Below are 13,728 nucleotides of genomic sequence, written 5' to 3'. Positions count from 1 at the left end.
AACATCCATGCAAGCCAATGGGAGCCACCCAAAAGGGCATCCCCCCGGGTAACATCCATGCAAGCCAATGGGAGCCACCCAAAAGGGCATCCCCCCGGGTAACATCCATGCAAGCCAATGGGAGCCACCCAAAAGGGCATCCCCCCGGGTAACATCCATGCAAGCCAATGGGAGCCACCCAAAAGGGCATCCCCCCGGGTAACATCCATGCAAGCCAATGGGAGCCACCCAAAAGGGCATCCCCCCGGGTAACATCCATGCAAGCCAATGGGAGCCACCCAAAAGGGCATCCCCCCGGGTAACATCCATGCAAGCCAATGGGAGCCACCCAAAAGGGCATCCCCCCGGGTAACATCCATGCAAGCCAATGGGAGCCACCCAAAAGGGCATCCCCCCGGGTAACATCCATGCAAGCCAATGGGAGCCACCCAAAAGGGCATCCCCCCGGGTAACATCCATGCAAGCCAATGGGAGCCACCCAAAAGGGCATCCCCCCGGGTAACATCCATGCAAGCCAATGGGAGCCACCCAAAAGGGCATCCCCCCGGGTAACATCCATGCAAGCCAATGGGAGCCACCCAAAAGGGCATCCCCCCGGGTAACATCCATGCAAGCCAATGGGAGCCACCCAAAAGGGCATCCCCCCGGGTAACATCCATGCAAGCCAATGGGAGCCACCCAAAAGGGCATCCCCCCGGGTAACATCCATGCAAGCCAATGGGAGCCACCCAAAAGGGCATCCCCCCGGGTAACATCCATGCAAGCCAATGGGAGCCACCCAAAAGGGCATCCCCCCGGGTAACATCCATGCAAGCCAATGGGAGCCACCCAAAAGGGCATCCCCCCGGGTAACATCCATGCAAGCCAATGGGAGCCACCCAAAAGGGCATCCCCCCGGGTAACATCCATGCAAGCCAATGGGAGCCACCCAAAAGGGCATCCCCCCGGGTAACATCCATGCAAGCCAATGGGAGCCACCCAAAAGGGCATCCCCCCGGGTAACATCCATGCAAGCCAATGGGAGCCACCCAAAAGGGCATCCCCCCGGGTAACATCCATGCAAGCCAATGGGAGCCACCCAAAAGGGCATCCCCCCGGGTAACATCCATGCAAGCCAATGGGAGCCACCCAAAAGGGCATCCCCCCGGGTAACATCCATGCAAGCCAATGGGAGCCACCCAAAAGGGCATCCCCCCGGGTAACATCCATGCAAGCCAATGGGAGCCACCCAAAAGGGCATCCCCCCGGGTAACATCCATGCAAGCCAATGGGAGCCACCCAAAAGGGCATCCCCCCGGGTAACATCCATGCAAGCCAATGGGAGCCACCCAAAAGGGCATCCCCCCGGGTAACATCCATGCAAGCCAATGGGAGCCACCCAAAAGGGCATCCCCCCGGGTAACATCCATGCAAGCCAATGGGAGCCACCCAAAAGGGCATCCCCCCGGGTAACATCCATGCAAGCCAATGGGAGCCACCCAAAAGGGCATCCCCCCGGGTAACATCCATGCAAGCCAATGGGAGCCACCCAAAAGGGCATCCCCCCGGGTAACATCCATGCAAGCCAATGGGAGCCACCCAAAAGGGCATCCCCCCGGGTAACATCCATGCAAGCCAATGGGAGCCACCCAAAAGGGCATCCCCCCGGGTAACATCCATGCAAGCCAATGGGAGCCACCCAAAAGGGCATCCCCCCGGGTAACATCCATGCAAGCCAATGGGAGCCACCCAAAAGGGCATCCCCCCGGGTAACATCCATGCAAGCCAATGGGAGCCACCCAAAAGGGCATCCCCCCGGGTAACATCCATGCAAGCCAATGGGAGCCACCCAAAAGGGCATCCCCCCGGGTAACATCCATGCAAGCCAATGGGAGCCACCCAAAAGGGCATCCCCCCGGGTAACATCCATGCAAGCCAATGGGAGCCACCCAAAAGGGCATCCCCCCGGGTAACATCCATGCAAGCCAATGGGAGCCACCCAAAAGGGCATCCCCCCGGGTAACATCCATGCAAGCCAATGGGAGCCACCCAAAAGGGCATCCCCCCGGGTAACATCCATGCAAGCCAATGGGAGCCACCCAAAAGGGCATCCCCCCGGGTAACATCCATGCAAGCCAATGGGAGCCACCCAAAAGGGCATCCCCCCGGGTAACATCCATGCAAGCCAATGGGAGCCACCCAAAAGGGCATCCCCCCGGGTAACATCCATGCAAGCCAATGGGAGCCACCCAAAAGGGCATCCCCCCGGGTAACATCCATGCAAGCCAATGGGAGCCACCCAAAAGGGCATCCCCCCGGGTAACATCCATGCAAGCCAATGGGAGCCACCCAAAAGGGCATCCCCCCGGGTAACATCCATGCAAGCCAATGGGAGCCACCCAAAAGGGCATCCCCCCGGGTAACATCCATGCAAGCCAATGGGAGCCACCCAAAAGGGCATCCCCCCGGGTAACATCCATGCAAGCCAATGGGAGCCACCCAAAAGGGCATCCCCCCGGGTAACATCCATGCAAGCCAATGGGAGCCACCCAAAAGGGCATCCCCCCGGGTAACATCCATGCAAGCCAATGGGAGCCACCCAAAAGGGCATCCCCCCGGGTAACATCCATGCAAGCCAATGGGAGCCACCCAAAAGGGCATCCCCCCGGGTAACATCCATGCAAGCCAATGGGAGCCACCCAAAAGGGCATCCCCCCGGGTAACATCCATGCAAGCCAATGGGAGCCACCCAAAAGGGCATCCCCCCGGGTAACATCCATGCAAGCCAATGGGAGCCACCCAAAAGGGCATCCCCCCGGGTAACATCCATGCAAGCCAATGGGAGCCACCCAAAAGGGCATCCCCCCGGGTAACATCCATGCAAGCCAATGGGAGCCACCCAAAAGGGCATCCCCCCGGGTAACATCCATGCAAGCCAATGGGAGCCACCCAAAAGGGCATCCCCCCGGGTAACATCCATGCAAGCCAATGGGAGCCACCCAAAAGGGCATCCCCCCGGGTAACATCCATGCAAGCCAATGGGAGCCACCCAAAAGGGCATCCCCCCGGGTAACATCCATGCAAGCCAATGGGAGCCACCCAAAAGGGCATCCCCCCGGGTAACATCCATGCAAGCCAATGGGAGCCACCCAAAAGGGCATCCCCCCGGGTAACATCCATGCAAGCCAATGGGAGCCACCCAAAAGGGCATCCCCCCGGGTAACATCCATGCAAGCCAATGGGAGCCACCCAAAAGGGCATCCCCCCGGGTAACATCCATGCAAGCCAATGGGAGCCACCCAAAAGGGCATCCCCCCGGGTAACATCCATGCAAGCCAATGGGAGCCACCCAAAAGGGCATCCCCCCGGGTAACATCCATGCAAGCCAATGGGAGCCACCCAAAAGGGCATCCCCCCGGGTAACATCCATGCAAGCCAATGGGAGCCACCCAAAAGGGCATCCCCCCGGGTAACATCCATGCAAGCCAATGGGAGCCACCCAAAAGGGCATCCCCCCGGGTAACATCCATGCAAGCCAATGGGAGCCACCCAAAAGGGCATCCCCCCGGGTAACATCCATGCAAGCCAATGGGAGCCACCCAAAAGGGCATCCCCCCGGGTAACATCCATGCAAGCCAATGGGAGCCACCCAAAAGGGCATCCCCCCGGGTAACATCCATGCAAGCCAATGGGAGCCACCCAAAAGGGCATCCCCCCGGGTAACATCCATGCAAGCCAATGGGAGCCACCCAAAAGGGCATCCCCCCGGGTAACATCCATGCAAGCCAATGGGAGCCACCCAAAAGGGCATCCCCCCGGGTAACATCCATGCAAGCCAATGGGAGCCACCCAAAAGGGCATCCCCCCGGGTAACATCCATGCAAGCCAATGGGAGCCACCCAAAAGGGCATCCCCCCGGGTAACATCCATGCAAGCCAATGGGAGCCACCCAAAAGGGCATCCCCCCGGGTAACATCCATGCAAGCCAATGGGAGCCACCCAAAAGGGCATCCCCCCGGGTAACATCCATGCAAGCCAATGGGAGCCACCCAAAAGGGCATCCCCCCGGGTAACATCCATGCAAGCCAATGGGAGCCACCCAAAAGGGCATCCCCCCGGGTAACATCCATGCAAGCCAATGGGAGCCACCCAAAAGGGCATCCCCCCGGGTAACATCCATGCAAGCCAATGGGAGCCACCCAAAAGGGCATCCCCCCGGGTAACATCCATGCAAGCCAATGGGAGCCACCCAAAAGGGCATCCCCCCGGGTAACATCCATGCAAGCCAATGGGAGCCACCCAAAAGGGCATCCCCCCGGGTAACATCCATGCAAGCCAATGGGAGCCACCCAAAAGGGCATCCCCCCGGGTAACATCCATGCAAGCCAATGGGAGCCACCCAAAAGGGCATCCCCCCGGGTAACATCCATGCAAGCCAATGGGAGCCACCCAAAAGGGCATCCCCCCGGGTAACATCCATGCAAGCCAATGGGAGCCACCCAAAAGGGCATCCCCCCGGGTAACATCCATGCAAGCCAATGGGAGCCACCCAAAAGGGCATCCCCCCGGGTAACATCCATGCAAGCCAATGGGAGCCACCCAAAAGGGCATCCCCCCGGGTAACATCCATGCAAGCCAATGGGAGCCACCCAAAAGGGCATCCCCCCGGGTAACATCCATGCAAGCCAATGGGAGCCACCCAAAAGGGCATCCCCCCGGGTAACATCCATGCAAGCCAATGGGAGCCACCCAAAAGGGCATCCCCCCGGGTAACATCCATGCAAGCCAATGGGAGCCACCCAAAAGGGCATCCCCCCGGGTAACATCCATGCAAGCCAATGGGAGCCACCCAAAAGGGCATCCCCCCGGGTAACATCCATGCAAGCCAATGGGAGCCACCCAAAAGGGCATCCCCCCGGGTAACATCCATGCAAGCCAATGGGAGCCACCCAAAAGGGCATCCCCCCGGGTAACATCCATGCAAGCCAATGGGAGCCACCCAAAAGGGCATCCCCCCGGGTAACATCCATGCAAGCCAATGGGAGCCACCCAAAAGGGCATCCCCCCGGGTAACATCCATGCAAGCCAATGGGAGCCACCCAAAAGGGCATCCCCCCGGGTAACATCCATGCAAGCCAATGGGAGCCACCCAAAAGGGCATCCCCCCGGGTAACATCCATGCAAGCCAATGGGAGCCACCCAAAAGGGCATCCCCCCGGGTAACATCCATGCAAGCCAATGGGAGCCACCCAAAAGGGCATCCCCCCGGGTAACATCCATGCAAGCCAATGGGAGCCACCCAAAAGGGCATCCCCCCGGGTAACATCCATGCAAGCCAATGGGAGCCACCCAAAAGGGCATCCCCCCGGGTAACATCCATGCAAGCCAATGGGAGCCACCCAAAAGGGCATCCCCCCGGGTAACATCCATGCAAGCCAATGGGAGCCACCCAAAAGGGCATCCCCCCGGGTAACATCCATGCAAGCCAATGGGAGCCACCCAAAAGGGCATCCCCCCGGGTAACATCCATGCAAGCCAATGGGAGCCACCCAAAAGGGCATCCCCCCGGGTAACATCCATGCAAGCCAATGGGAGCCACCCAAAAGGGCATCCCCCCGGGTAACATCCATGCAAGCCAATGGGAGCCACCCAAAAGGGCATCCCCCCGGGTAACATCCATGCAAGCCAATGGGAGCCACCCAAAAGGGCATCCCCCCGGGTAACATCCATGCAAGCCAATGGGAGCCACCCAAAAGGGCATCCCCCCGGGTAACATCCATGCAAGCCAATGGGAGCCACCCAAAAGGGCATCCCCCCGGGTAACATCCATGCAAGCCAATGGGAGCCACCCAAAAGGGCATCCCCCCGGGTAACATCCATGCAAGCCAATGGGAGCCACCCAAAAGGGCATCCCCCCGGGTAACATCCATGCAAGCCAATGGGAGCCACCCAAAAGGGCATCCCCCCGGGTAACATCCATGCAAGCCAATGGGAGCCACCCAAAAGGGCATCCCCCCGGGTAACATCCATGCAAGCCAATGGGAGCCACCCAAAAGGGCATCCCCCCGGGTAACATCCATGCAAGCCAATGGGAGCCACCCAAAAGGGCATCCCCCCGGGTAACATCCATGCAAGCCAATGGGAGCCACCCAAAAGGGCATCCCCCCGGGTAACATCCATGCAAGCCAATGGGAGCCACCCAAAAGGGCATCCCCCCGGGTAACATCCATGCAAGCCAATGGGAGCCACCCAAAAGGGCATCCCCCCGGGTAACATCCATGCAAGCCAATGGGAGCCACCCAAAAGGGCATCCCCCCGGGTAACATCCATGCAAGCCAATGGGAGCCACCCAAAAGGGCATCCCCCCGGGTAACATCCATGCAAGCCAATGGGAGCCACCCAAAAGGGCATCCCCCCGGGTAACATCCATGCAAGCCAATGGGAGCCACCCAAAAGGGCATCCCCCCGGGTAACATCCATGCAAGCCAATGGGAGCCACCCAAAAGGGCATCCCCCCGGGTAACATCCATGCAAGCCAATGGGAGCCACCCAAAAGGGCATCCCCCCGGGTAACATCCATGCAAGCCAATGGGAGCCACCCAAAAGGGCATCCCCCCGGGTAACATCCATGCAAGCCAATGGGAGCCACCCAAAAGGGCATCCCCCCGGGTAACATCCATGCAAGCCAATGGGAGCCACCCAAAAGGGCATCCCCCCGGGTAACATCCATGCAAGCCAATGGGAGCCACCCAAAAGGGCATCCCCCCGGGTAACATCCATGCAAGCCAATGGGAGCCACCCAAAAGGGCATCCCCCCGGGTAACATCCATGCAAGCCAATGGGAGCCACCCAAAAGGGCATCCCCCCGGGTAACATCCATGCAAGCCAATGGGAGCCACCCAAAAGGGCATCCCCCCGGGTAACATCCATGCAAGCCAATGGGAGCCACCCAAAAGGGCATCCCCCCGGGTAACATCCATGCAAGCCAATGGGAGCCACCCAAAAGGGCATCCCCCCGGGTAACATCCATGCAAGCCAATGGGAGCCACCCAAAAGGGCATCCCCCCGGGTAACATCCATGCAAGCCAATGGGAGCCACCCAAAAGGGCATCCCCCCGGGTAACATCCATGCAAGCCAATGGGAGCCACCCAAAAGGGCATCCCCCCGGGTAACATCCATGCAAGCCAATGGGAGCCACCCAAAAGGGCATCCCCCCGGGTAACATCCATGCAAGCCAATGGGAGCCACCCAAAAGGGCATCCCCCCGGGTAACATCCATGCAAGCCAATGGGAGCCACCCAAAAGGGCATCCCCCCGGGTAACATCCATGCAAGCCAATGGGAGCCACCCAAAAGGGCATCCCCCCGGGTAACATCCATGCAAGCCAATGGGAGCCACCCAAAAGGGCATCCCCCCGGGTAACATCCATGCAAGCCAATGGGAGCCACCCAAAAGGGCATCCCCCCGGGTAACATCCATGCAAGCCAATGGGAGCCACCCAAAAGGGCATCCCCCCGGGTAACATCCATGCAAGCCAATGGGAGCCACCCAAAAGGGCATCCCCCCGGGTAACATCCATGCAAGCCAATGGGAGCCACCCAAAAGGGCATCCCCCCGGGTAACATCCATGCAAGCCAATGGGAGCCACCCAAAAGGGCATCCCCCCGGGTAACATCCATGCAAGCCAATGGGAGCCACCCAAAAGGGCATCCCCCCGGGTAACATCCATGCAAGCCAATGGGAGCCACCCAAAAGGGCATCCCCCCGGGTAACATCCATGCAAGCCAATGGGAGCCACCCAAAAGGGCATCCCCCCGGGTAACATCCATGCAAGCCAATGGGAGCCACCCAAAAGGGCATCCCCCCGGGTAACATCCATGCAAGCCAATGGGAGCCACCCAAAAGGGCATCCCCCCGGGTAACATCCATGCAAGCCAATGGGAGCCACCCAAAAGGGCATCCCCCCGGGTAACATCCATGCAAGCCAATGGGAGCCACCCAAAAGGGCATCCCCCCGGGTAACATCCATGCAAGCCAATGGGAGCCACCCAAAAGGGCATCCCCCCGAGGTAACATCCATGCAAGCCAATGGGAGCCACCCAAAAGGGCATCCCCCCGGGTAACATCCATGCAAGCCAATGGGAGCCACCCAAAAGGGCATCCCCCCGGGTAACATCCATGCAAGCCAATGGGAGCCACCCAAAAGGGCATCCCCCCGGGTAACATCCATGCAAGCCAATGGGAGCCACCCAAAAGGGCATCCCCCCGGGTAACATCCATGCAAGCCAATGGGAGCCACCCAAAAGGGCATCCCCCCGGGTAACATCCATGCAAGCCAATGGGAGCCACCCAAAAGGGCATCCCCCCGGGTAACATCCATGCAAGCCAATGGGAGCCACCCAAAAGGGCATCCCCCCGGGTAACATCCATGCAAGCCAATGGGAGCCACCCAAAAGGGCATCCCCCCGGGTAACATCCATGCAAGCCAATGGGAGCCACCCAAAAGGGCATCCCCCCGGGTAACATCCATGCAAGCCAATGGGAGCCACCCAAAAGGGCATCCCCCCGGGTAACATCCATGCAAGCCAATGGGAGCCACCCAAAAGGGCATCCCCCCGGGTAACATCCATGCAAGCCAATGGGAGCCACCCAAAAGGGCATCCCCCCGGGTAACATCCATGCAAGCCAATGGGAGCCACCCAAAAGGGCATCCCCCCGGGTAACATCCATGCAAGCCAATGGGAGCCACCCAAAAGGGCATCCCCCCGGGTAACATCCATGCAAGCCAATGGGAGCCACCCAAAAGGGCATCCCCCCGGGTAACATCCATGCAAGCCAATGGGAGCCACCCAAAAGGGCATCCCCCCGGGTAACATCCATGCAAGCCAATGGGAGCCACCCAAAAGGGCATCCCCCCGGGTAACATCCATGCAAGCCAATGGGAGCCACCCAAAAGGGCATCCCCCCGGGTAACATCCATGCAAGCCAATGGGAGCCACCCAAAAGGGCATCCCCCCGGGTAACATCCATGCAAGCCAATGGGAGCCACCCAAAAGGGCATCCCCCCGGGTAACATCCATGCAAGCCAATGGGAGCCACCCAAAAGGGCATCCCCCCGGGTAACATCCATGCAAGCCAATGGGAGCCACCCAAAAGGGCATCCCCCCGGGTAACATCCATGCAAGCCAATGGGAGCCACCCAAAAGGGCATCCCCCCGGGTAACATCCATGCAAGCCAATGGGAGCCACCCAAAAGGGCATCCCCCCGGGTAACATCCATGCAAGCCAATGGGAGCCACCCAAAAGGGCATCCCCCCGGGTAACATCCATGCAAGCCAATGGGAGCCACCCAAAAGGGCATCCCCCCGGGTAACATCCATGCAAGCCAATGGGAGCCACCCAAAAGGGCATCCCCCCGGGTAACATCCATGCAAGCCAATGGGAGCCACCCAAAAGGGCATCCCCCCGGGTAACATCCATGCAAGCCAATGGGAGCCACCCAAAAGGGCATCCCCCCGGGTAACATCCATGCAAGCCAATGGGAGCCACCCAAAAGGGCATCCCCCCGGGTAACATCCATGCAAGCCAATGGGAGCCACCCAAAAGGGCATCCCCCCGGGTAACATCCATGCAAGCCAATGGGAGCCACCCAAAAGGGCATCCCCCCGGGTAACATCCATGCAAGCCAATGGGAGCCACCCAAAAGGGCATCCCCCCGGGTAACATCCATGCAAGCCAATGGGAGCCACCCAAAAGGGCATCCCCCCGGGTAACATCCATGCAAGCCAATGGGAGCCACCCAAAAGGGCATCCCCCCGGGTAACATCCATGCAAGCCAATGGGAGCCACCCAAAAGGGCATCCCCCCGGGTAACATCCATGCAAGCCAATGGGAGCCACCCAAAAGGGCATCCCCCCGGGTAACATCCATGCAAGCCAATGGGAGCCACCCAAAAGGGCATCCCCCCGGGTAACATCCATGCAAGCCAATGGGAGCCACCCAAAAGGGCATCCCCCCGGGTAACATCCATGCAAGCCAATGGGAGCCACCCAAAAGGGCATCCCCCCGGGTAACATCCATGCAAGCCAATGGGAGCCACCCAAAAGGGCATCCCCCCGGGTAACATCCATGCAAGCCAATGGGAGCCACCCAAAAGGGCATCCCCCCGGGTAACATCCATGCAAGCCAATGGGAGCCACCCAAAAGGGCATCCCCCCGGGTAACATCCATGCAAGCCAATGGGAGCCACCCAAAAGGGCATCCCCCCGGGTAACATCCATGCAAGCCAATGGGAGCCACCCAAAAGGGCATCCCCCCGGGTAACATCCATGCAAGCCAATGGGAGCCACCCAAAAGGGCATCCCCCCGGGTAACATCCATGCAAGCCAATGGGAGCCACCCAAAAGGGCATCCCCCCGGGTAACATCCATGCAAGCCAATGGGAGCCACCCAAAAGGGCATCCCCCCGGGTAACATCCATGCAAGCCAATGGGAGCCACCCAAAAGGGCATCCCCCCGGGTAACATCCATGCAAGCCAATGGGAGCCACCCAAAAGGGCATCCCCCCGGGTAACATCCATGCAAGCCAATGGGAGCCACCCAAAAGGGCATCCCCCCGGGTAACATCCATGCAAGCCAATGGGAGCCACCCAAAAGGGCATCCCCCCGGGTAACATCCATGCAAGCCAATGGGAGCCACCCAAAAGGGCATCCCCCCGGGTAACATCCATGCAAGCCAATGGGAGCCACCCAAAAGGGCATCCCCCCGGGTAACATCCATGCAAGCCAATGGGAGCCACCCAAAAGGGCATCCCCCCGGGTAACATCCATGCAAGCCAATGGGAGCCACCCAAAAGGGCATCCCCCCGGGTAACATCCATGCAAGCCAATGGGAGCCACCCAAAAGGGCATCCCCCCGGGTAACATCCATGCAAGCCAATGGGAGCCACCCAAAAGGGCATCCCCCCGGGTAACATCCATGCAAGCCAATGGGAGCCACCCAAAAGGGCATCCCCCCGGGTAACATCCATGCAAGCCAATGGGAGCCACCCAAAAGGGCATCCCCCCGGGTAACATCCATGCAAGCCAATGGGAGCCACCCAAAAGGGCATCCCCCCGGGTAACATCCATGCAAGCCAATGGGAGCCACCCAAAAGGGCATCCCCCCGGGTAACATCCATGCAAGCCAATGGGAGCCACCCAAAAGGGCATCCCCCCGGGTAACATCCATGCAAGCCAATGGGAGCCACCCAAAAGGGCATCCCCCCGGGTAACATCCATGCAAGCCAATGGGAGCCACCCAAAAGGGCATCCCCCCGGGTAACATCCATGCAAGCCAATGGGAGCCACCCAAAAGGGCATCCCCCCGGGTAACATCCATGCAAGCCAATGGGAGCCACCCAAAAGGGCATCCCCCCGGGTAACATCCATGCAAGCCAATGGGAGCCACCCAAAAGGGCATCCCCCCGGGTAACATCCATGCAAGCCAATGGGAGCCACCCAAAAGGGCATCCCCCCGGGTAACATCCATGCAAGCCAATGGGAGCCACCCAAAAGGGCATCCCCCCGGGTAACATCCATGCAAGCCAATGGGAGCCACCCAAAAGGGCATCCCCCCGGGTAACATCCATGCAAGCCAATGGGAGCCACCCAAAAGGGCATCCCCCCGGGTAACATCCATGCAAGCCAATGGGAGCCACCCAAAAGGGCATCCCCCCGGGTAACATCCATGCAAGCCAATGGGAGCCACCCAAAAGGGCATCCCCCCGGGTAACATCCATGCAAGCCAATGGGAGCCACCCAAAAGGGCATCCCCCCGGGTAACATCCATGCAAGCCAATGGGAGCCACCCAAAAGGGCATCCCCCCGGGTAACATCCATGCAAGCCAATGGGAGCCACCCAAAAGGGCATCCCCCCGGGTAACATCCATGCAAGCCAATGGGAGCCACCCAAAAGGGCATCCCCCCGGGTAACATCCATGCAAGCCAATGGGAGCCACCCAAAAGGGCATCCCCCCGGGTAACATCCATGCAAGCCAATGGGAGCCACCCAAAAGGGCATCCCCCCGGGTAACATCCATGCAAGCCAATGGGAGCCACCCAAAAGGGCATCCCCCCGGGTAACATCCATGCAAGCCAATGGGAGCCACCCAAAAGGGCATCCCCCCGGGTAACATCCATGCAAGCCAATGGGAGCCACCCAAAAGGGCATCCCCCCGGGTAACATCCATGCAAGCCAATGGGAGCCACCCAAAAGGGCATCCCCCCGGGTAACATCCATGCAAGCCAATGGGAGCCACCCAAAAGGGCATCCCCCCGGGTAACATCCATGCAAGCCAATGGGAGCCACCCAAAAGGGCATCCCCCCGGGTAACATCCATGCAAGCCAATGGGAGCCACCCAAAAGGGCATCCCCCCGGGTAACATCCATGCAAGCCAATGGGAGCCACCCAAAAGGGCATCCCCCCGGGTAACATCCATGCAAGCCAATGGGAGCCACCCAAAAGGGCATCCCCCCGGGTAACATCCATGCAAGCCAATGGGAGCCACCCAAAAGGGCATCCCCCCGGGTAACATCCATGCAAGCCAATGGGAGCCACCCAAAAGGGCATCCCCCCGGGTAACATCCATGCAAGCCAATGGGAGCCACCCAAAAGGGCATCCCCCCCCTACCTCCCCGGAGAATCCAGGGGACCCCCGGAGAATCCAGGGGACCCCCGGAGAATCCAGGGGACCCCCGGAGAATCCAGGGGACCCCCGGAGAATCCAGGGGACCCCCGGAGAATCCAGGGGACCCCCGGAGAATCCAGGGGACCCCCGGAGAATCCAGGGGACCCCCGGAGAATCCAGGGGACCCCCGGAGAATCCAGGGGACCCCCGGAGAATCCAGGGGACCCCCGGAGAATCCAGGGGACCCCCGGAGAATCCAGGGGACCCCCGGAGAATCCAGGGGACCCCCGGAGAATCCAGGGGACCCCCGGAGAATCCAGGGGACCCCCGGAGAATCCAGGGGACCCCCGGAGAATCCAGGGGACCCCCGGAGAATCCAGGGGACCCCCGGAGAATCCAGGGGACCCCCGGAGAATCCAGGGGACCCCCGGAGAATCCAGGGGACCCCCGGAGAATCCAGGGGACCCCCGGAGAATCCAGGGGACCCCCGGAGAATCCAGGGGACCCCCGGAGAATCCAGGGGACCCCCGGAGAATCCAGGGGACCCCCGGAGAATCCAGGGGACCCCCGGAGAATCCAGGGGACCCCCGGAGAATCCAGGGGACCCCCGGAGAATCCAGGGGACCCCCGGAGAATCCAGGGGACCCCCGGAGAATCCAGGGGACCCCCGGAGAATCCAGGGGACCCCCGGAGAATCCAGGGGACCCCCGGAGAATCCAGGGGACCCCCGGAGAATCCAGGGGACCCCCGGAGAATCCAGGGGACCCCCGGAGAATCCAGGGGACCCCCGGAGAATCCAGGGGACCCCCGGAGAATCCAGGGGACCCCCGGAGAATCCAGGGGACCCCCGGAGAATCCAGGGGACCCCCGGAGAATCCAGGGGACCCCCGGAGAATCCAGGGGACCCCCGGAGAATCCAGGGGACCCCCGGAGAATCCAGGGGACCCCCGGAGAATCCAGGGGACCCCCGGAGAATCTCTCCGAGATAGGTTCTGCACCACCATTCCCTACCGCTGGAATTGGAAAACCCATGATCCCAACACTCACTGCTCAACCATCCATGACAGATGGTTGAGCTG

Source organism: Hemicordylus capensis, chromosome 17 (genome assembly GCF_027244095.1).
Source record: "Hemicordylus capensis ecotype Gifberg chromosome 17, rHemCap1.1.pri, whole genome shotgun sequence".
NCBI lineage: Eukaryota > Metazoa > Chordata > Lepidosauria > Squamata > Cordylidae > Hemicordylus > Hemicordylus capensis.
This window is presented reverse-complemented; position numbering follows the sequence as displayed.